A 22,804-nucleotide genomic window follows, 5' to 3' on the forward strand; every position below is an offset into this window, starting at 1 on the left:
ACAGAGGAAAATGAAGAAGCAGTTAACAGGACGATAGGGACCGAAATATGGTGAAATGTTGGGTAGCTTATTTCATATTTCTATTTCGACTTCCGCAATGTTTATTAATTTTGTGATATATATTGTATATAAATAATTGTTATGATACGAGAAAAGTTTGATGGCTCTGGGTCTACTCGCTGGAACAGAAAGTGTGGAAGGATCCCATTGAAACCTTTCCGAATTTGAAACAGAGTAGATATGAAAAGATGTTTCCCATGGACGGAAGGTCCAGGACAAGATGGCACAGTCTTGGGATAGAGAGGCGTTTACTTAACAGAGATGCGGGGAATTTCTTTAGACAGAGGGTGGAGAATTTGTGGACTTTGTTACCGCAGGCAGCTGTGTAGGCCAGGTCGCTGAATGTATTTAAGGCAGATTTTGATTGGACATAGCAATAAAGGTTACGGTGAGAAGGCGGAGAGAAAAAGGTTCAGCCGTGATTGTATGGCGGTACAGACTCGAGTTGCCAAATGGCCTAATTCTGCTACTATGTCTTATGGTCTTCTAATCGGGGTGAAAGCGTTAAGCATTTTTTCGCTGTGTTAGCTTGTCAATAACGAGAGGACAAAAGATTAAGCTGATTGGAGATTTTGAATTAGAATTTGACGAGCTAATTCTTCGCCCTGGCAGTGATGAGTATATAGAATGAGTACAGCTGCCAGAACTGAGTTGGAAGCAGATACGAGAGTAACCGTTCACAAGTTTTTCGCCAGAAAAATGGAATGCAAGGAGATTGCTGACGAGTAGATATGTGGGATCACTTTAATTTAGCTTCAAGGACAGCTGGGACAGAGTGGGCTGAAGGGTTTTTTAATGCGCTTTCCAACTCTAATCAATGCAGTTTTAAGACCAATATAAGGCGGGGACGTTCCTTTTCTCCGAGTGAACGCTCCTCCTCAATGGCGATCAAGATCAAACTTTCGTATATTTCAATAAAACAAGGTGATGATCGTTAAAGGAATGCGGGATTCGGAGATGAGTTGGCAATCAGATATACACAGATCGTGAGTGAAGAATTGGTGTGGACGGGAAATATAGGTCTCAGTATATCTGCTATAGTAATTTCTCAACGTATGGATCGTTCAGCACATCTTCCCACTCGTTCGGTAGAAGCCGAGAGCGAGCTGCTGTCATTCGGTTTCGCTAGCCGAAGACGATTGTAGATAATCTCACACACAAGATATCACCTTTACTGCAAGAATGCCGCTCCCAATTTACATCCCTCAGTACCGTCACAACCTACATTCTTTGTAATTTCGCAAACAATTCATTGAATTAACTACAGTCCGCCACGCTAGATTTAACTTGACTGACGTAATCCGTTTATAAATAACCAAATCCATTACTTTTTATTCTGTTCAACACTCATTTTCCCGGTGCAGATCATTAAATGATATAAAAAACCCTTGCAATGCGCTACCTCAACTATTTATTCCAAGAGATCTCTTTTAGCTCAGCGGGACACATCGCTGGGACGTGAAAATATATGATATGTTGGATGTTTACAACAGTGCAGAGAAAACACTTTACCTCTGCATTGCCATCATTGGAGTTCCTGGTGAGTGAGCAGAGCAATTCATGTTTGGTACCTCTGTGTGTTAACCGCTGCAATCCGGTTTGTGATAATTTTAAAAAGTTTGCAATTTGATAAGGCTGCACAAGCGTTCCTCAGCGATATTGAACCTGCTAATCCATAGTTCTGGTATTTCTCATTCTCCGACAACAGAAACTAAACCTCCTATTCCTCTTACTCACGGGATCCACCTTCAGTGGCACGTTGCCCATAGTAACACCTGCGCTTGGGATCAACAGAATGTATGTCAACGGATCTGTGGCGTGTGTTATCGAATTGAATTACAGTGCAGAAATAACCCTTTGAAGGAGACACTCTCCCGCTTGTTACTGAGTTGTCCCTTTCAACCCTTTGGACCGCTCATGGGTCCGATCAGATACTGAGCTTCAAGAGACCCGGTTAGTCCTAATTAATTCAGTAAATCCGGCCTCATCAGAGACTCTAATCAGGACTCGTACAGAATAGAAACCTCCGCGCAATACCGTTCATGACAGTTCGCTTTATCCCTGCCGTTTACACTACTGGAATTCTTAACTCGCCACCGAAAGAAGCAGATAAGAAACAGTTGGACCCGGCTCCAACTTTGTTGGATTTGCAGTGTTCAGTGATTCCAGCATTCCTGATCTTTAGCCAAAAGGCGATAACTTGTTCTGACACGAACAATGCAGTCAGTAATGTCTAGTGTCTGTTCTCCTCTCTCTTTTCAGTGAATTTAGTGGCGATTGTGATACTGTCGCGGGGAAAGTGCGGCCTCTCCACCTGCACCACCCGCTACCTCGTGGCAATGGCAGCGGCCGATCTACTGAGTATTGTGACCGAGGTAATTTTCTATCAAATTAATTATCATTATTTTCCGCGGTGGAATTTCCTGATCCTCACCCGTGTGTGCAATGTTCTAGATGTACTGACATTCACAGCCACCGACTGTTCTGTCTGGTTCACCGTCACCTTCACCTTTGATCGTTTTGTCGCCATTTGTTTCCAGAAGCTGAAATTGAAATATTGCACCGGGAAAACTGCGGCGTTGGTTCTAACAACAACCGGGGTTCTGTTCTGCTTGAGAAACATTCCTCGCTACTTCATACGGGAACGGGAGGAGATCATCAACAAAGTTCCGTGGTTTTGTAAAGTGATAGAGAGTTATCGGACTGACCCTGGGTGGGTGGGTTTTGACTGGATCGATACGATTCTAACTCCGTTTCTCCCTTTCACTGCAATTCTGCTGCTGAATGCTCTGACGATCAGGCACATTTTACTGGCCAGACGGGTCCGCAGGTGCCTGAAGGGTGAGAGCAATAGGGTAAACTGCAGTGACCCGGAGATGGAGAGCAGGAGGAGGTCTGTCGTTTTACTCTTTACCCTCTCCGGCAGCTTCATCCTCCTGTGGTTGACGCCGGTTGTAAATTTCGTCTATTATCAGATCACAAGCTCTGATTTCAACAACTCTGAATGGATCTTTCACAATGTCGGGATTTTGCTGAAGAATTTCAGCTGCTGCACAAACACATTTATTTACACAGTGACTCAGTCCAAGTTCAGGGAGCAGCTGAAGTGTGCAGTGAAACGTCCGGTTACCTCAGTGTTTCATTTCATTGATAAAGTCGTGCCCTGAGTACAAACAAGAAGCGGCTGCCGTATCGCCAGTCTGGGCTCCGCTCCAGATTCTAGATTCAGAGTTTGCATTGTCTCATATCATTTCCAGTGCACAAATGTAGAGGAGAACGGACAGTTGTGTTCCGATGAAGAACAAACAAAAAAAGAAAAATAAGGTAACTCAACAATAAAAAGCATTGAATATAAAAGCATAAAATGACGTTCGGTCCAGCAGTGTTCGTACAGCAGCTGTCTCCCTGGAAATGATTAAGTAGTTGTGTTGGTGTTATGCTTGAGCAGGTTAGCAGATGGATGTATTTATTAGCCTTAACATTTTAAAGAAATCAGCTGTTTTCGACTCCGGTGTTCCTGGTGTGAACGTATATTGCCTCTTTCTTGATAGCAATCCATGAACAGGGTCGATGGGATTGCCTATGATATTGCTGACCTATTTCAATATGTGTCTACATATGTTTCTCTGAAACATATATCCTCCCGAAACCAGAATCCAAAAGCTCAAAAGTCACCTGTCCCTGTCGTCTTAGCACCTGCCATCCTTGGCTGTCATTTCGATATATATTACACCCGCTTGGCTCTTCTATGCCCTCCGTCCTTTCCACTCATTAGAATATCTGCAGCTGAATACAACCGCCTGAACCCGCCTCTTTCTGTGTTACGCCCTGTTGCCATGACAACTACTATTTCTGTAAGTTTGATACGCCTCGACATCGCTCCCAATTTAACGAACTGCTCCGGATATAAGCTCGTTTCCATCTCTGTAAAGCCTTTTCATGCGCAGCAAACTTTACTGGGTGTGTAACACCTTACCGTTCTTACGTACCTCCCAATCTCTGGAACCCCACATCCTCAGCCGGCCTTCCTGTCATTGCTACCATATGCGGCACCTCCACCATTCCAGAGCTCTGTAACCCTCTGGTTCCAAGACTGTCCCCCTACATTTAAATCTACCGAGTCCACATTCATCTCAGTTAATTCCCCCCAGCTCTTCAGACCTTCTCAACCCCGTATTTGTTTTCCAATTCCTCACACACTTCGTATCTCTGTAAAATCCTGTAACCCCATACGCCGTTATATCTGCTACTCCCTCTGCGCACAACACTATTCCTTGCCTGTTCAAGCGTTATCTGTTCCCAGAAGGCTCCTAATCCCTGTATTCAGCTTATGGACCCAGTACTTATCTTATCTTTGTGGTGTTCAAACGGCCAAAGGATATTCATTTTTCGGTAAGACTTTGCAACTAAAGAGTACACCACCGTCCTTGATATCATTCTAGTCCAGTATTTCCCAACGCCTTTTAGCCCAATGCCTCACAAAGCAACTGCTCACCAGTTACCGCACCCAAACCGCCTAGAAACTTGACTGATGCACGAAAACTCCTGTTTCCATAACGTCCCAGTGGGATATGTATCCGCACCCTTGGTGGCGATACCATCCCGTTGTGAATCACTGCTCTAGTCTCTACACAGACGCCTAACGGTTAGTCTATCTATGACCATTCAGATCCATCCCTTTTCCTTCCTCTCTCTTTTGACTTCTCCCGGATTTTTGTCTGGGTACTTCCAAGCGGCCTTCGCTCATCCTTTATATTCTTGCCTGGGATACCCGCCGTGGACCCAATCGTGTCCTCCTTCAAATGTCAGTGCAGTACTAGTGGCCAGCATCACTTAAATAACCATTTGCACCTGGGAGAAATAATCCATTTACATCGTCTTTACATACACCATATCTCGTGGATTAAAATATTGGGTGGTTCCCTCACCCGGCTGAGCTAAGTCTGCTTATATTTGTTTCTGGGCCTTCCTGCCCGCCACTCCAAGCGTCTTTACATGATCTTCACATGGTCTAGTGCTGTCTTTAAGGTTGTTGTCGAGGCCGCTGATGAACTCCCAGCTATTCATAAAACGAGCTATAAAGTCCTCAAGATATTCCCCTTTTATCTGTTGGCATCAGGTAATCTCACCAAAATCCCCGTGTTGTTGGGCTGTCATGAAAATGGGTTCACTCTCTTTCTCGAACTATGGTTTGTCTATCATCGTCCCCAGTCGCCTGTCCGGCCCAAGTTCCCGAGCAGCGGCTGAAAAAATTGGCAAGTCTGTGGGAACCAAATACGGAACGCCACAGTTTTTCTTAACGAGACGGGAGGTTAATCCGGGGACCCGCTCCTTCCCGGCTGCACCGGCTGCGGAAACAATTGCAGACGGAGACAGCGCCTCGGCGAGTACCGGGCCGCTGCTGGGCGGCTACAGCTACTTCAAAGACGTCTGAGAGGTTTTGAGATGGATCGAACAGTGGAGGAGTCTGAGCAGAATCAGCCGACAACTGTTAATGGGTCTCGGAGCCGTCACCATCAACGCCATGTCTTTTTTTGTTAGAAGTAGTTTCTTTGTTAAATTCCTCTACAGGTGGTTTGCGTTGCTTGGTCAACTCTTCCCTTTTCTGAAAACACCACACAATATAATCGAGGTCCCATGTGGAATCCCCGCTACCTGAACCGTCGTCTCCTTCCAATGTTTTATTTTTAACAGGTCGAAACCACCCACGTAAGTCCAAAGCCTTGAATCCAATCATGCAAATCACTAGAAAATGTAAAAGAGTACCTGTTATCACCTGTTCTCAAACTAACCTTATCGGCGGGCGATTCTGGGCGAACCAGCAAACACTTTAAATTGCGGGGTTCCATGTTCCTTCTGCCAGTTTCCATCTTGTTCTCATCCGAACTCTGGAACACTGGTCACTGGCCGGTAAGTGACCACTTGATCTGGCACAGTCCCCGTCCTGAATCCTGCCTTTCAGGGCAGTCTCTCAGGCGGCTTAATTCCCTTTCAGGGGGCTAATTTCTTCGTCAAGGGTTCACTATATCCTGTTTAAAAGGATCCCATCCTTGTCGCTAAAATTGTCAGAGCAAATCAAATAACATTCGTAATCAAATGTTTATATTGTTGGGGAATTAAACAACCCTCGTACCCAAATATTCGATGATCTTTTACCTCCATTACCACTTGAGCACCGTCTCTCAGAGAGCGGCGCTTCTGAGTTCCACAATCCATAATTATCCCTTTTAAGACAGCAACGGTCTTCAATTCAATGTTTCTTAATGCAACAGTATAAGCATTTGTGAGTCTGAATACAAGGATCTTTTCAAACCAAAGCCAGCAGCCCGGACAGGGTGGTTAGCAGTTTGCTCTGCGTCGTGCTGTATGTTTGAATAACACTTGGTTTTCCACGCTCCCATTTATCATATCGGCATTTTATTTTCCTGTGTTCTAGAACATTCAGCAGACACATATCATTAACCCCCTAGATCAGTTTCACCATAAATACATGCCATCTGGAATTAGACATTACATGTTCAGGGGAAAATATAGCAGTCCATTCTGTCTGTGCCTTTCATATATCTATAAACTTCAGTCAGGCCTTGCTGTTCCAAATAAAATATCCCCAGACTGACTAATTTCTCCTTATCCAGGAAGCATCCTGTTAAGCCTCTTCGACTCACCGATCAAAACCTCCACTTGTTTCCAATGATGGAATGCAGTAATCGAGATCCGGTTGAACAAGAGACTTGTAAAGCTGTAACAAAACTACCTGACATTGGAACTCAGTGTCTCGACTGCTAAAGACAAATAGGCTTTAAGCCGCCTTTACCAACCAAACACCCCTTGCAGCCACTTTCAGTGAGTTATGAATTAGGATCCCAACACCCCCTTGTAGATCAGCACGGTACATCAGCACATACCGATCATCCCATGATATATGCCTCAACCGTGGTCAATTCAGTCTTCCAGAAAAAAAAAGATATTTATATAGAATGCTAACCAGAACTAAATGAAAAATTTCGAGAAATTTAGCAGGTCGGGAAGCATAGATTGAGATGAATAGAGTCGATTACAGCATTGACACTGGCCTTCGGCCTACCGCTTCCATGGCGGTCAGCTGTCAATCAAAATAGGTCCATCATCCTGATTTGTCCTGAATCCACTGGGACAGAAATTATCCTGATGTACTTTTCAGTCGCATGGGCATAGGGTCTGAAAGGATATTCTCTGTAGTGAGAGTCTTTGATTAACCCTTTCCTATCCTGCAGTTACCAACCGTATCTTTAAAATTTGTTTGAGTACAGGACTACTGAGGAGGTAGCGTTTGGTCTCCTAAGTAGACTTGTTGAAGAATTTTCCAGCGTCAGGTGGGATATACTGCAGATTATTGAGAGAGGCAGGAGAATAGACTATTGAGAACTTGACCAATATATTGTGTCCTCTTTCGTCACAAACAAGGCAGCAAAAAAACAGTGATGAATGGTATTCTATTACTTATGAAAGCGGATGAATAATCCTGGAAAATATAGACTGCCGAGTCTCACTTCGGAGTAAGGAACTGCATGGAGAGGAAACTGAGGGTTGGGATGTACAGTTATTTAACGTCACACACATAAACAGAATCCCTGCTCTTTCAATCTGTTCTGAACTGTACTAGGACCATAGCCTTTCAGGCCCCTCCCATCTATGCCCCCGTCCTTGTGTTTTTTAAACCTTGCTATTGAAACTCCAATCACTACTTCCTCTGGCTACACGCTCACACCGCCCTCTGAGTGAAGACGTTCCCTCTCTTGGTCCCGTTGAATCCTTAAAATCTGACCTGTTGCTCTAGCGTCACCCGAGTTGAGGGGAGAGAGCCTCAGTCACTGGTATCTGATAATACCCGCTCCTCAAGTCAAGCCACACTGAATGAGTTGGCATCACTCAGGCAGGACAGAGAGTGCTGGACCCTGGGCCCCGTATACTAGTCGGGGATTGTGGAATCCGATAGTCCACAAACATCCGTAACATCATATTCTTCTTCCTGGTCACCAGTATTCACCCCCACTGGGTCTTTAGTCAAAGGTGTCTGCGGCTGAATCTCCAAGGGTTTTCCCGTCCTTCAGGCTATTCCGCCTGTCGTGTCCCTCTTCACCACAATTATAACAGACAATACTGGCCGCTCCATTCTCGCGGGACACCATTCACTCGTAGCCCTCTGCTTAGTCAGTCCCCTCAGGAGGTCAGACTCCCTGGCTTTATTGCGGACCGGCCGCTCCCGCCGTTAACAACTGGAGGTTCTGCCACAAGCTCCTTTACCACTCGCCGGGATGGTATACCAGTTGTCACGTCAGCCAAAGTTGGTGTTACCGAGTACTGTACCCGGCTGACAGAGGACTCCCGCTCCTCCAGCACATTCTTCTCCACTCTTACTTCTCTGATCAGCTCGGAAACAGAGGGAGGGCGCGTCTTACGGACCCCAAGTGGTCTTCCGATGACTGCGCGCTTTTTGACACTTGGTCCATTCTAAACTGATTCATCTCAGCCGTTTGGATGCACCTCCTCCCCCCGCTACGCCGCAAATCACTCAGCTGCCTCTCTAACCGAAAGTGGAAAGCTTCCCCTGAAACATGTTCTGAAACACAGCCAGCAGATTCATTCGGCTATCGGTCGGTCCAAAAACACTTTCTTTCGCTTGCCTGTAGCCTGCAGAGGTAGCTAATGGGTTATCTGTCCTTAAGGATCTCACTAGGTCAATAGCCGCCCCGCTGAAACTTTCAGCCATTCGCTGTCTTTTTTACGTCATCAGAGCACTGCCACTTACCAACATCTGATAGGTCTGCTCAAAGCAATTCTTATACTCTCTTCTCCCTCCAGAGGTGGGCTTCACTCCTGAGAACACACTTAGCTTTCAATAACTAGGCCCCCGCTCCTGCCTGTCCACTTGCCATTTATTTGCCAGGGAGGTGAGGGCTGGTACCAATTCAGAATTCACATTCCCAGTTGGAGGACTCAATCGTACTTCAACATCAGAACTCTCCTTCCCTTGTCTCCGCAGAAACGAGAGAAAACTGTCTTTGAAGTCTCTGCCCACTGCTGCGGGGAAACCAGGATTCCAATTCAGTCCGCTTTCCTACAGACTCCTCTTCCCAGAAAGTATGAATAGCCCACGACCCCTCCCAGCTGGGGCCCCAATAGTACCAGGCAGATTGAATGCCGTAATTCAGCGCTGGTCTGAACTAAAACAACGCCTTGTCCCGCCAGTTTCTCTAACCTTAGATCCATGATCGTAACTGCTCCTACTGCCTTAACAGTAAAGTTTGAAATAACAATTCCTCCAAGATATGAATGTCTACCCAACTCAATACAACCACATAAGTCACCGGTAAGCCGGTAGATTCGCACCAACGCTCAAACACTGCAGCATCCATAACCACATATCGTAATCACTTGACCGGACAATAACTCAACACAGGCTTAAACGCGCAGTGTTATCGACATTACTGCCCGCGGATAACCATAGGCAGCTGTTACAGGCAACTGATCAGCAAAGGGCAATGCCATGTCAAGGCACGGTAGAGGAAAGGAAATTGATTGGTTCCTATGCGAACATATCAAAAGACCACAACCCATAGCAGTTTCATGAAGCCTCAGGATTACATTCGTAACATTTGACATTTCCAAAAGTACAAGGATTGAGGACTAAATGAATAACTACAGAATCCGTTCAGTTACTTTTGGGTATTAGCAGAGAATGCCGCTAGACGCGCTAATCAAACGTAACAATACGAGCGGCAAGCATATAAACAGAAGTACTTAAGAAATAGGAACAGTGGTAGGCCATTTGGCCCATCAAGCTTGCTCCGCCATTTAATAAGATCATGGCCAATCTGACCATGGATTAATCTCCAACTTTTTTCTCCTTAACCCATAATTCCCCTACTTTGCAAATCTCTATTCGACCAGGTTTTAAATGTATTTCTTGGGGTAGCCTGCAGTGCTTCATTGGGCAGAGAATTCTGCAGATTCACCACTCTCTGGGAAAACATTTTCTCCTTATCTCCGTCCAAAATCTACATTGTCGTATCTTGAGGTTATGTCTCCTAGTTCTGGTTTCATCTACCAGTGGAAAGAACTTTACAGCCGTTATCTTATCCATCCCTTTCAGAGTTTCATAGGATTCTATATTGTGTAACTCCAGGCCACATCCTTCAAAAGAACACAGAAAAGGAAGAAAATGAGATACTAAAGATAGAAGTAGAGCTGAGTCAGAAGCTGCAAGAAAACGAGACCCGTTAGGCGGCGTCAGCCTAAGCTCCTCCCTCCGATTAACTCACTAAAGAGAAAATAGCTTCACTGCATCGTTAAGGCAGTGAAGACCATAATTCCGGATTTTTTTTTGGGGGGGGGGTGAGGAGTGGTGGCGTGTAGAACAGTTGCCAGTACAGTACAAAATTATGCTACTTTAACGGTGGTGATGGGATTATTAAACCTGATAATATACAACAAATCGTTCTTTTATTCTCAATCTTATATTTGTTCAGTGATTTGAGGCGAGAAAACGTTTACGTCTTTGGAGATTTGGTGACGTCGTGACGTCATCTTTTAGATACGTTGAATAATAATTTGCGGACGATATATACCATCCAGCGACCATTTGCTTTAGACTCGAAAGGATTTTTTAAATATTGTATGATTCTAATTAAATAATATTTGTTAACCGTTCAACACTTAAAAGTTATGCGATAGTTTAAAGTGTGAATGCATTGAGAATGTAAAATGATGCACAAACACTAGACATTTGTGGGTGCAGTTGAAAGAGAAACAGAGGTAATGCGTACGTGAATGAACGGAAGGCAGTCGTGTGGTTGTTAGCATTGTATTGAATGGATGTTTGAATTATTCTTTTCTTTAACAAGAGGATCTCACTGTCTGAAAATGTCTGCTTCATTAGTTGAAATAAATTTGCAGGAACATGTGAATATCAGAGGCTGCTTCTTTTTCCAAAATTATAAAAATTCTTAGTGTATCGTGGCCGCAATCACACAAATCTGGTTTCAGCTTGTTCTTTAGAATATTTGATAAGGATTTTCACTGCAGAAATTATCTGCTTATTCTATATACGTCAGTTAGCAAAGGCAGTTTTGAAGGAAGAAAAGTTGGAACTTAGATTTTGGTTTTGCTTTACCTGCGTATTTCGATTGAGTTCTTGTGTTTGTTTATTGTGGTATTGATTTCAGAGGCAGACACGAATTCCACACTGTCCATGTGAAATCAAGATTAAATGAATTGAGATATGAGTGTATTATCTATTCCGGGCCTAAACCCGGAATATCTAAACCCGCTGTTCAAATGTAAATTGACATAAGACAACTTCGTGTGTACTTGAATAGGAAACTTAAAATTCGCTTTTTGGGAGGCTGGTTCATTCGGAAAGCAACAAATGATGCTGCTGAATGTTTTGAAATGCTGATCTTGAGTTGCAATGTTCCATTGGGAAAAAAAATGTTTTGATGTAATCGTAGCATCACACAAACTTCAATCCATCCTTGAGCTCTTGTCAGAATTTCTACTGTGTCAGTGTATAGATACAAGTATTAGTGCACACACTGAGAGTTTGCAACATGAACCCACATTGCTGTAGTATACATACCGGGGAGCTCGAATATGAGCAGTCAACGGATGCTGCCCGACCGCTGAGTTCATCCAGCTTGTTTTTTTTTTCGTACGTCGTGATTTGACCACAGCATCTGCAGTGTACTTTGTGTTAACAAAACTATCAGATGCTTGAATCTTCAATTCTAGAAACACATTTCAGACGAAGGTAGCATCTGTGCTCAGGAAAAGTCCAAACAGTGCAATTGAACGAAAGGAAGATGAAGACGGCACCATACATAGAGTGACCAGCTCCAGTATCTTACCAGGGATACCAATCGCTACGATTGTAGGATAGAAAATCCTCGCGATGTAGTAAATCAACGGATATCCCATATTCCGTCAGAAGCAGCGTTCAGTTGTACGGAACATTCTGCACTGCTCATATGGACTTGTGGCAGGTTTTACAGAGTTATATGCAATTCAGAGTAATTCCACTGAAGCAGTTAGTGTGGTTATGACATCAATTGCATGAGAGACAAGCAGCTACACAAATAGTTATGTTACAGTACTTTTCTCACTCTGTAACCGTGTCATGGATTCGTTTCCCGAAAGGATGTTAGAAATTAATAACTTTTAATCAAAAGATAATACGAGCGTTACCAATGCACCTTCCAAGACATCTGACGTCAGCTGCTGAATTGGGACATTTTCTGATCAGTGTAGTTTCTAACGTAGACAAAGATATTGTCAATCAACTTCAAACAGATATATTTTGTCACATTCAACGGAGCACATTCGTTTCTAATACTCAGGGCGGAAATCAGCACGGCAGGCGAGACAGGGTACATATTATTCAAGGGGAAGATAGAATCCTCTTTTTCTGTCGGTTCTTCCAGTCGTTTGGAGTCATTTGAATAACGAAAGTCACAGAATCACCTGATAACATGTATCACAATAAAACACATTGTACGTATGTTCTTCTGAGCATATAAAATAGATCGAGAGAAGTATTCCAGGGACCTTTGATAATATAATTTACGATCCCACACGAATTTAGTTGTTGCTGCGTGGACGGATTGGTTAACGTTTTTTTTCTGTCGATTAGCATAGAGTGAATGGTTGATTCGTTGACTCTGCAAATGTAGTGGAGGATTGGTATAGGCCCATTGCTTTGTTAATGTTAATGACCAATATCTCGATGTAGAAAACTGAATCAAAAGAACTGCCACCGACTCCTAAGTTGGAGGCGTTCTTCCAGCCAGGAACTCAATCCAAGCTTGGAGCTTAATGTTGACTGACTAGGAAATGGGCTAAAAAATGCCAAATGGCATTTAATACAGAGAAGTGTGAGATGGTCAGCGTTTTGAGGGAAGAAACAATAGGTTCCGAGACAATTACTGAATACTTGGACTTTAGCGTGCAGTATTTAATAAGAGACCTGGTGATATAGACCGATGATTCCAGGAAATCGGCGTCACGGGCAGACCGGCTCGTATTCAGCGCTGATTACAATGAACTTCAGAATCAGATCTCTGAGTACACGAGTGGGGACGTTATGTTGAATCCGTACAACATGTTCGTGAGGCCTTAGATAGAATACCGTTGCTGTTCTGGCCACCTATGTACAGATTTGAAATATTAATAAGCTTCAAAATTGCCAGTAATAATCTGAAAGGAAGAGTTCGGGAAATAAACAGGGTGAATGCACGCAGATCTTCCCCAACCAGTGTCTATACAATAGCCACTATAGAGAGGGAGTGCAGAGGGGATTACTTGGAATGGATGTCGTACCTTATAGAATAGGCCCGTTTCTCCTTGTAATGACAAAGAATGAGAGGTGACCTGACAGAGGTGTGTAAGATGAAGAGAGTCATTGATCGCGTGGATAGTCAGAGATTTTTTTTCACCCCAAGGCCGAAAATGGCTGACAGAAGAGTGCATAGTTTTGAAAAGTGGGCTTTGTCTCAACGGGCTTGGGCGGAAATGGCGAGGCAAGGTAGGTTTGGGTTTCAGTTTTTCCTGTTATTTGAGGAAAGGGGGAAATATGAGTGCGAGAGTACCCAGACTCACGGACGTCCACATCTGCGCCAGGTGCGCCGAGCTGCAGCTCCTAAGGGAACATGTTCGGGAATTGGAATTGCAGCTCATGTCAGGGAGAATGAGGAGTCGATACAGAAGAGATACAGGCAGATGGTCACACCGGGGCCACGCGAGGGGAGTGGGTCACGGTTAGTAGTGGGAATGGCTGGAGTCAGCTACTAGAGCGTACCCCAGTGGCTGTTCTCTTTGACAATAAGTACTCCTGTTTGAGTACTATGGTGGGGGGTGTCAGCCAACCTGGGGGACGCAACAGTGGCCGTGCGTCCAGCACAGAATCCGGCGCTGTAGCTCAGAAGGGTAGGAAAAGGAAGAGGAAGGCAGTATTAATAGGGAACTCGACGGTTAGGGACTCAGATAAAGCTACAGAATGGTAGTTTGCCTCCTTGCGGCCAAGGTCCGGGAAGTTTCAGATCGCGTCCTAGATATCCTGAAGTGGGAGGGTGAAGAGTCAAAGGTCGCCGTACATATTGCTACCAATGACATGGGTAGGAAAAAGGAAGAGGTCCTGAAAGTAGAATATATGGAGTTAGGAAGGGAGTTGAGAAGAAGGACCGCAAAGGTAGTAATCTCAGGATTACTGCCTGTGCCACGCGACAGTGAGAGTAGGAGTAGAGTAAGGTGGAAGATAAATGCGTGGCAGAGGAATTGCAGCTAGGGGAAGGGGTTCAAGTTTCTGGATTACTGGCACCTCTTCTGGGGCAGGTGTGACTTCGTCATGGTCCGGCCGTAATCCACGCTCCTGGTTACGAGCCGGTCCGAGTGCTCTGGACTCCGCGTCTTGCAGCTGTCCCTCCCGGTCCCTTTGAGCCTGTTAAGATCATCCTGGATCAAGGAGGCACACTTGTGGCCAATTCGGCTGCAGGTGTTTATAAGGGGCCGTGAGACGGAGGCCGGGTTGCTGGTTGTTTTGTTCTGCATTCTGTTAGCTCCGAAGCCGGTTTATCCAGCTCTATACCAGGTTCGTCTACTCCTCGTCTGCTCCGAAGTCGGTTTAACCTACTCCACCCCTGGTTCGTTTGGTCCGCATTCTGCTCCATATCCTGGCAATTGCCGGTTCTGCAACAGGCTCTCTCATCCGCGCTGCAACCCACTCTGTACCTCTTTTACCCCGTTTGTCATGCTTTTCCTACTCCTCTCGGGTGCGCTGGCCCCGCCGTCCCGTCTTATTCGTCTTGACCGCGCTTTCGGTTGCCTTTCCCAATATACCCGGTGGATCACTGTAGTTATGCTGCTCACCCTGGACCCAGCTTCCTACTCGCTGCGTCCGTCGGGAGGATCCGGCCCGACTGCCGCTGCATTGCGGGGTTTCCGCCCCCTCCTACCCGTTGCTTCCGGCCGGAATGCCGCTGCATGGCGGGGTTTCCGCCCCCTCCTACCCTTTGCTTCCGGCGGGCGGGTCCGGCCGGACTGCCGCTGCATGGCGGGGTTTCCGCCCCCTCCTACCCTTTGCTTCCGGCGGGCGGGTCCGGCCGGACTGCCGCTGCATGGCGGGGTTTCCGCCCCCTCCTACCCGTTGCTTCCGGCGGGCGGGTCCGGCCGGAATGCCGCTGCCCGGCGGGGTTTCCGCCCACTCCTACCCGTTGCTTCCGGCCGGAATGCCGATGCCCGGCGAGGGTTCTACCTTTTCCACCTATTGCTCCCTAAGGGTTGTGCCCCGCACCTGCCGATGTGTCCGCGACTGGCCCAGGCCTCTGTGTTCCCGCCTGGGAGGCGGCCGGGCCCGGAATCCCTGCGGCCCGCCTTGAGGAATCTGCCTGCCTGCCCCGGACTGTGCAATCTGCCTGCCTGCCTCGTCTGGACTCTGGGATCCTCCTGCATGCCTGCCTCGTCTGAACTTTTGGGTCCAGCCCAGCCTGCATTAACAATTAAATGCCATGGCATCCCCATCCTGTCCTCCCCCTAGTACTTCAGTGTCTGCGTCCTGCGTTTGGGTCCATCCGGCCCCCGTTCCTGACAGACCTGTAGAAAAAGGACAGCTTGCACTGGAATCGCAGGGGGACCAGGACCCTGGCGGGGAGATTTGTTAAGGCTACTGGGGAGACTTTAAACTAGAATGGTAGGGGGTGGGAATCAAAATGAAGAGAATTGGAGAGGATATTAGTTCACAAACAGAGAAAGCTTGTAGACAGTGTGTGAGGAAGGGTAGGCAGGTCATAGTGAAGGGGAGCGCTCAGATCGAAGATGTAGGGGACAAGGAAGAAAAAGAAAATAGAAAAGTTGTTTGCACCTTTAGGGATAAACATAGAGTAAGAGGAGAAAAAAATTCTTAAATGCATTTATTTTAAATCTAGGAGCATTGTAAGAAAGGTGGGTGAGCTTAGAGCATGGATTGATCCCTGGAAATATGATGTTGTAGTTGTTGGTAAAACATGGTTGCGGGGTGGGGGGGAGTGATTGGCAACTAAATATTCTTCTATTTCGTTGCTTCAGGTGTGACAGAATCGGAAGGTCAAGAGGGGGAGGGGTTGCATTGCTTGTCGGGGAAAATATTACTTTAGATTATGAGGACACTAAGTCCTCGTTTATTGTCATTTAGAAATGCATGCATGCAATACGTAATGATACAATGTTCTTCTACACGACAGAGGTGCTTTGGCAGGATATATTCGACGGCTCATCTAGGGGGACAATTTGGCTGGAATTGAGGAATGGGAAAGGTGTAGTAACATTTAAAGGGGTGTATTACAGACCACCTAATGGAAAGCGAGAATTGAAGGAGCAAATTTGCAATGAGATATCAGATATTTGTAGTAAGCACAAGTTTGTGATTGTGGGAGATTTTAATTGTCCACACATAGACAGGAAACCCAATTATGTAAAAGGCTGCATGGTTTGGAGTTTGTAATATGTCAGGGTAGTTGTTTTGCAGCAATACATAGATATACAAACTAGAGAAGGGGCTGTGTTGGATCTCCTGGTAGGGAATGAGATAGGTCAGGTGACAGAGATATGTGTTGGGGAGAACTTGGGGTCCAGTGATCACAATATGATTAGTTTCAATATAATTATGGAGAAGGATAGGTTGAGATATTTGATTGGAGAAAGTCTAACTTTGAGGAAATGCGAGAGGATTTAAAAGGAGTGGAGGTCATTTAAAGGTGAAATTTTGAGGGTACAGAATATTTCTGTTCTGTTCGGTAGAAAGGAAATGTTAAAAGTTTCAGAGAGACATGTTTTCAAGTGATATTGGAAACTTGGTTCGGAATAAGAGAGAGATTTACAATAAATATATGTAGCATCGAGTAAATGAGAATGTAAAAAATATAAAGAATGTATAAGGTATGTTAGGAAAGACATTAGAAAAGATAAAAGAAGATGAGTTTGCTTTGGCAAGTAAAGTGAAAATAAATCCAAAGTGTTTCTATAGATATATTAATAGCAAAAGGATAGTGAGGGAAAAAGTTGTTTACTTAGAGAATCCGAGTGGACAGCTATGTGTGGAGCCAAATGAGATGGGAAGGTTTTGAACTATTTCTTTTCTTCGGTATTCACAAATGAGAGGCATATTGAATTGTGCAACGTAAGGGTAACAGGTAGGGTAGCTATGGAAACTATGGTGATTAAAGAAGAGGAAGTACTGGCGCTTTTAAAGAATATAAAGGTGGATGCCTCCGAGTCCTGACAGGATATTCCCTAGGACTTGAGAGAAGTTCGTATAGAAATAGCAAGGGTTCTGACTGAAATATTTCCAATTTCATTAGAAACAGGGATGGGATTGGCATATTGCTCATCTGGTTTCATTGTTTTAAAAGGGTTCTATGAGTAAACCTGGCAATTATCGGCCTGTAAGTTTGACGTCAGTGTTAGACAAATTAATGAAAATTATGCTCAGAAATGGCATATATAATTATCTGGATAGACAGAGTCTGATTCGGAACAGTAAACATGGATTTGTGCATGGATTTGTCATATTTGACAAACCTTATTGAACTTTTCGAAGAGGTTACTAGGAAATGTGACAAAGGTAATGCAATGGATGTTCTCTATAAGTACTTCAGTAAGGCTTTGACAAGGTTCCACACGGAAGGTTAGTTTGGTAGGTTCAATCGTCGGGTATTAATATTGACGTAGTAAAATGGATTTAACGGAGGCTGGATGTGATCTGCCAAAGAGTAGTGGTGGATAACTGATTGTCAGGTTGGAGGCCGCTGACTGGTGGTGTGACTCAGGGATCTGTACTGGGTCCAATGTATTTGTCATATACATTTTAAATTGGATGATGGATGGCAAATTGGAATAGTAAGTATGCCAATGATACTAACATAAGAGGCTTTGTGGATAATGAAGAAGATTTTCAAAGCTTGCAGAGAGGTTTAGGCCAGTTAAAATACTGGGCTGAAAGATGGCAAATGGAGTTTAATGGTAATAAGTGTGAGGTGCTACATTTTGGTAGGAATAATCCAAATAGGGCATACATAGTAAATTGTGGAATGTAGTAGAACACAGTGATCTAGAAATAATGGTGCATAGTTCCCTGAAGGTGAAATCTCTTGTGGATAAGTTGGTGAAGAAAGCTTTTGGTATGCAGGCCTTTATAAATTACAACATCGAGTACAGGAAGTTGGGATGTAGTGATAAAATTGTACAATGCATTCGTGAGGCCAAACTTGGATTAATGTGTACAGGTCTGGTCACCGAATTATAGGAAAGTTGTCAACAAGATAGAGAGAGTACAGAGGAGGGTTACTAGAATTTTACCTGGGTTTCAGCCCCTAAGTTACAGAGAAAGGTTGAACAAGTTATGTGTTTATTCTTTGGAGCGAAGAAGGTGGAGGGGAGAAATTAATAGATTTATTTAAAATCTGTGGAGTATAGATAGAGTTAACGTGGATAGGCTTTTTGTTCCATTGAGAGTAGGGGAGATTCAAACAAAAGGACGTGAGTTGAGAGTTAGGGGGCAAACATTTAGGTGTAACACGAGGGGGAACTTCTTTACTCAGAGAGAGGTAGCTTTGTGGAACGAGCTTCCAGAAGGAGTGGTAGAGGAAGGTTCTATATTGTCATTTTTTTAAAAATGGATAGGTATATGGACAGGAAATGAATGGAGGGTAATCCGCCGATTGAGTTCAGTGGAACTATGTGAGAGTGAGCGTTCGACACGGATAAGGAGGGCCGAGATGGTGTGTTTCCGTGCTGTAATTTTTATATGGTGAGGAAGATCACTGAGTTTTCATTTGCCCTGAGGTGATTTAATATATTCACCACACCTGGAGTGGAGACATTTCCCACCATTTCAGGTCATTTCAGGGGTATCACAGCCAAGTAGACTCTGGTAATTCTGTGTCGTTAAAACCGACGAATTATACAGCTCTGTGCCATAATAATATACACATTTTATGTCAATAACTGTATGTAAATACGCAACTTCTGTCATTATCAACAGATAGAAATACTGCTTGTGTAATTGTCAAAATAAAAGTACGGGATTTGCATTACTGGCAGACTCCCTCAAGGAGAAGTATTACAAAGGGTTGATACACCAACCATGTCTGACCAGAGAAGGCAGCGCCAGCATTATAACAATAGAGATAGGACACGATTTCCCAAAGATTGCGCGAATGTAGTGTAAAAGGAAGGTTTTCTTAATAAAAAAAACATTTACAGAAGGCTATTAAAACCAGTGAGGAGGGGGAAATGAAATGATGGTAAACTAAACAATAACATAACAATAATACGAATCAGCCCGTAATTAGGGAGGAGTGCGGCAGATCTTTCAAGAATCAGTGGATTCTGGAATGCTTCTTTGTGTTTTGAGAAAATGCCATTCCGGTCCTTGAGTAGTCTGCAGAAGGAAGGCGGTTTAGCCTGACAGCAGAGGTTGTGAAGAATTTGGAGTCCATTATTAAGGATAGGGTTCAGGATACTTGGAAGCACATGATAAAATATGGTGTAGTCTTCTCGCACAGGTGTAAAAGAACTCTGAACTAAACACAAAGCATAAACCAATCAATGAGGCGGTCCCAGTAAGATTAACCGTTTTCTGTTCACTCTTCCACATTAACGTATGGTGAAAACTGTTGATAAATCAATACAAAATATATACACTATTTGTTTACTTCTTGACATCACATTTACATCATAAGTAATTGCAATAGTAAAACTGCAACAACTATATTACATTAAAGTGCAACACACAGTCAGAATCTACCTACGCCATCGACAGGCTTTAAATAAACTTGAACACAATCTATCCGCAACTCTTTAAATAACAAAAAACATAAACTTTATCAACCGTCATTACTTTTAACAGAATCAGAATTACTTTTAACAGAATTTTTAATTCAACATATCGATTATCGCATGAAATTACGGCGTTGCTTCACTGTTGATTCTAGTGCGTAGAAAGAAAACTTTTCTTGCGCAGATGCTGCACACATCCTTCCCGTTTCACCAAACCGAATTTTTCCCACAAGACGAGGCGAAAGAGGGTGTGACGTCATCGCATGCCGCGATATATCACAGACAACGAATTTACTTTAAACAACCTTAACTTTAACTAGAAAACGATAACAAACGAATTACTAAAGCGAAAATATAATAAACTAAACAAATGCCTTAAAGGCAACACACCCCCGGCTGACCTTCGTAAGGTCACAGAGAACATAATACAAAACTTCAGTCTCTAAATCGGTCCTAAGGTAGAAGTGGAATGACTTCTGCAACTGGCCTTTGGCAAGTTTTCACATCACCTTGGTCAGAAGTTTTCAACTCAACCTTCCTGATATGTCCATCACTACCAGGGAATGTGGCAGTGATTCTGGCCATTGGCCAGCAATTGCGGGCGATTTGCTTGTCCCTGAGCAGGAGTAAATCTCCAACTTGAAGATTCCTGCACGGTTCTGTCCATCTTTGTCTGTGTTGCAACAAAGGTAGATATTCATGTCTCCAACGAGACCAGAACCGATTTTCCAGAGCCTGGACCTGTCTCCATTGCTTTGTGTACAAATCCTTATCTGAGAAGTCCCCAGGTGGAGGGAGAGCTCCTGCCTTCTGCGTAAGGGGCATTGAAGGCGAGAGTAGGAAGGGGTTTTGCCGGTCAGAAGACACAGGTAGCAGTGGTCGTGCATTTATAATGGCTGTGACCTCTGTCATTAGTGTGCACAGTACCGCGTGGGTCAGTCGCGTGCGTTGCTGCAGAAACATTGAATCAAAAATTCTTCTGGCGATACCAATCATTTGCTCTCATGCGCCTCCCATGTGAGAGACGTGTGGTGTGTTATACTCCCAGCTGCGTCCCTGCTGACTGAGGTACCTTTGCACCGTTTTGTCCATCCCCAGCTCCTTGGACGCTCCAACAAAGTTCGCGCCGCAATCAGACCTTAAATGTTTTGCAGGGCCTCTTAGCGCAAAGAAGCTCCTGAGAGCGTTATTGCAGCTGGATGTATCCAAAGATTCGATACCTTAATGTGTACCGCTTTTGAACTCGTGCAGCTAAAGATGATGGCCCACCGCTTGATCTTTGCTTGTCCTTCTCTAGTGCGTCTTGTAGTGATAGTCCAGGGACCAAATAAAGCAGGGCAGGCTTCGAGGCGTTCTGGTGGGAGGTCAGCCATACGTTGAACTTCCAGCTTCCCTTGCAGTTTCCTGCAGGTTACACATTTGTGAAGTACAGAATAGATCAGAGTTTTACCTCCCAAGATCCACAGTCCCGCTGCTGTTATTGCTCCTTCCGTCAGGTGACGTCCCTGATGCGTTACCTGTTCATGGTGATGGCGAGTGAGCAGTAAGGACACCTGGCTCTCTTTGGGCAGGATTACTGGACTCTTTTCTGCAGCTGGAAGTTGGGAGTGTATTAACCGTCCTCCAATGCAGATGATATCGTTGTTCAGGATCGGCTTGAATTTCCTTACAGGGCTGTCCTTTGGTATTGGTTTATTAGCTTGGAGAGCCGAAAACTCCCTTGCAAAAGCTGCTCTTTGAGTTGCTTTAAAGATGACGTACTTTGCCTGGGCCAATTCGTCCGCAGTGCGAGGTAAGTTACATTTGTGCCATCCCTTAAATCTACTATTTCCGGATGAGTATTTGTGTGATCTGGCCATGTGAATGAGGAACGCAAGTCCTCTCACTGAAGAATGCAAAGTGGAGAACCGCTGAAAGCGTTGGTTAGTACGTATCGATTATTCGAGGTAACTAGCTCCTGTTTGTATTTGCGGCCGGATTTCCGAGTCTCTTTCGGGTTCAATCAGCTGAAATGTCTCGCTCATTTGAGTTTTCTCTGTTGCTGACTGATACAGAAAGGGGGGTCCGGTGAACCAGGATGTCTGAGCCAGGCGGGATGCAGGTAAAGATCTCGATTCGTGGCCTGCAGGGTTATCGGGCGGATACGTTGAACTCTATTATGAACGTACACGTAGAAGTGTTTTGATTCGTTATAAATATAACCAAGCACTATTTTGCTATCTGTGTAGAACTTGATATCGTCCAGCTCTAGGTCTAGCTCGTCCTGGCTAAGATCCGCCATTTCCACAGCCAGGACAGCTGCGCACTTTTCAAGCCTTGGAATTGTCGGCTCAGTCTGAGGAGTGAGCTTCGCCTTACCAGTTACAAATCCCACTTCGACTTCACCATCCTTCCCGACTACTTTCAAGTAAGCCACAGCACCGATGGCCTTGGCAGACGCATCCGAAAAAACACACAATTCTGTGTGCGCTGCCACGGTGGGTGAGGTCGCAGTATACCTACGTCGGGTACGAAGCCGTTTTAGATCTTGAAGTGAATCTCTCCAAGCCTCCCACTTGCTTAGCTTGTCTTCTGATAGGGGAGTATCCCAGTCAGAGAGCTCAGAGGTAAGATCTCTGAGAAAGACTCTTCCCTGGATCGTAATTGGTGCCAGTAGACCCACGGGATCGAAAACACTGCTGACAGTGGAGAGAACACGGCGAGTGAAAGGCTTGATCACGGTCGGCACGGAGAACGTGAATGTGTCAGTCGTAATCTCCCAAAAGAGGCCCAAACGCCTTTGTGTGGGTATGGTTTCTCCATCTAAATCTAGGTCTTTGACTGCCGGAGCACAGTCATCGTGTGGAAAGTCCTGCATTACTGCCTGACAGTTCGATGCGAACATATGCAAGCGGAGGTTTGA

This window comes from Hypanus sabinus, unplaced genomic scaffold (genome assembly GCF_030144855.1).
Source record: "Hypanus sabinus isolate sHypSab1 unplaced genomic scaffold, sHypSab1.hap1 scaffold_93, whole genome shotgun sequence".
Classification (NCBI taxonomy): domain Eukaryota; kingdom Metazoa; phylum Chordata; class Chondrichthyes; order Myliobatiformes; family Dasyatidae; genus Hypanus; species Hypanus sabinus.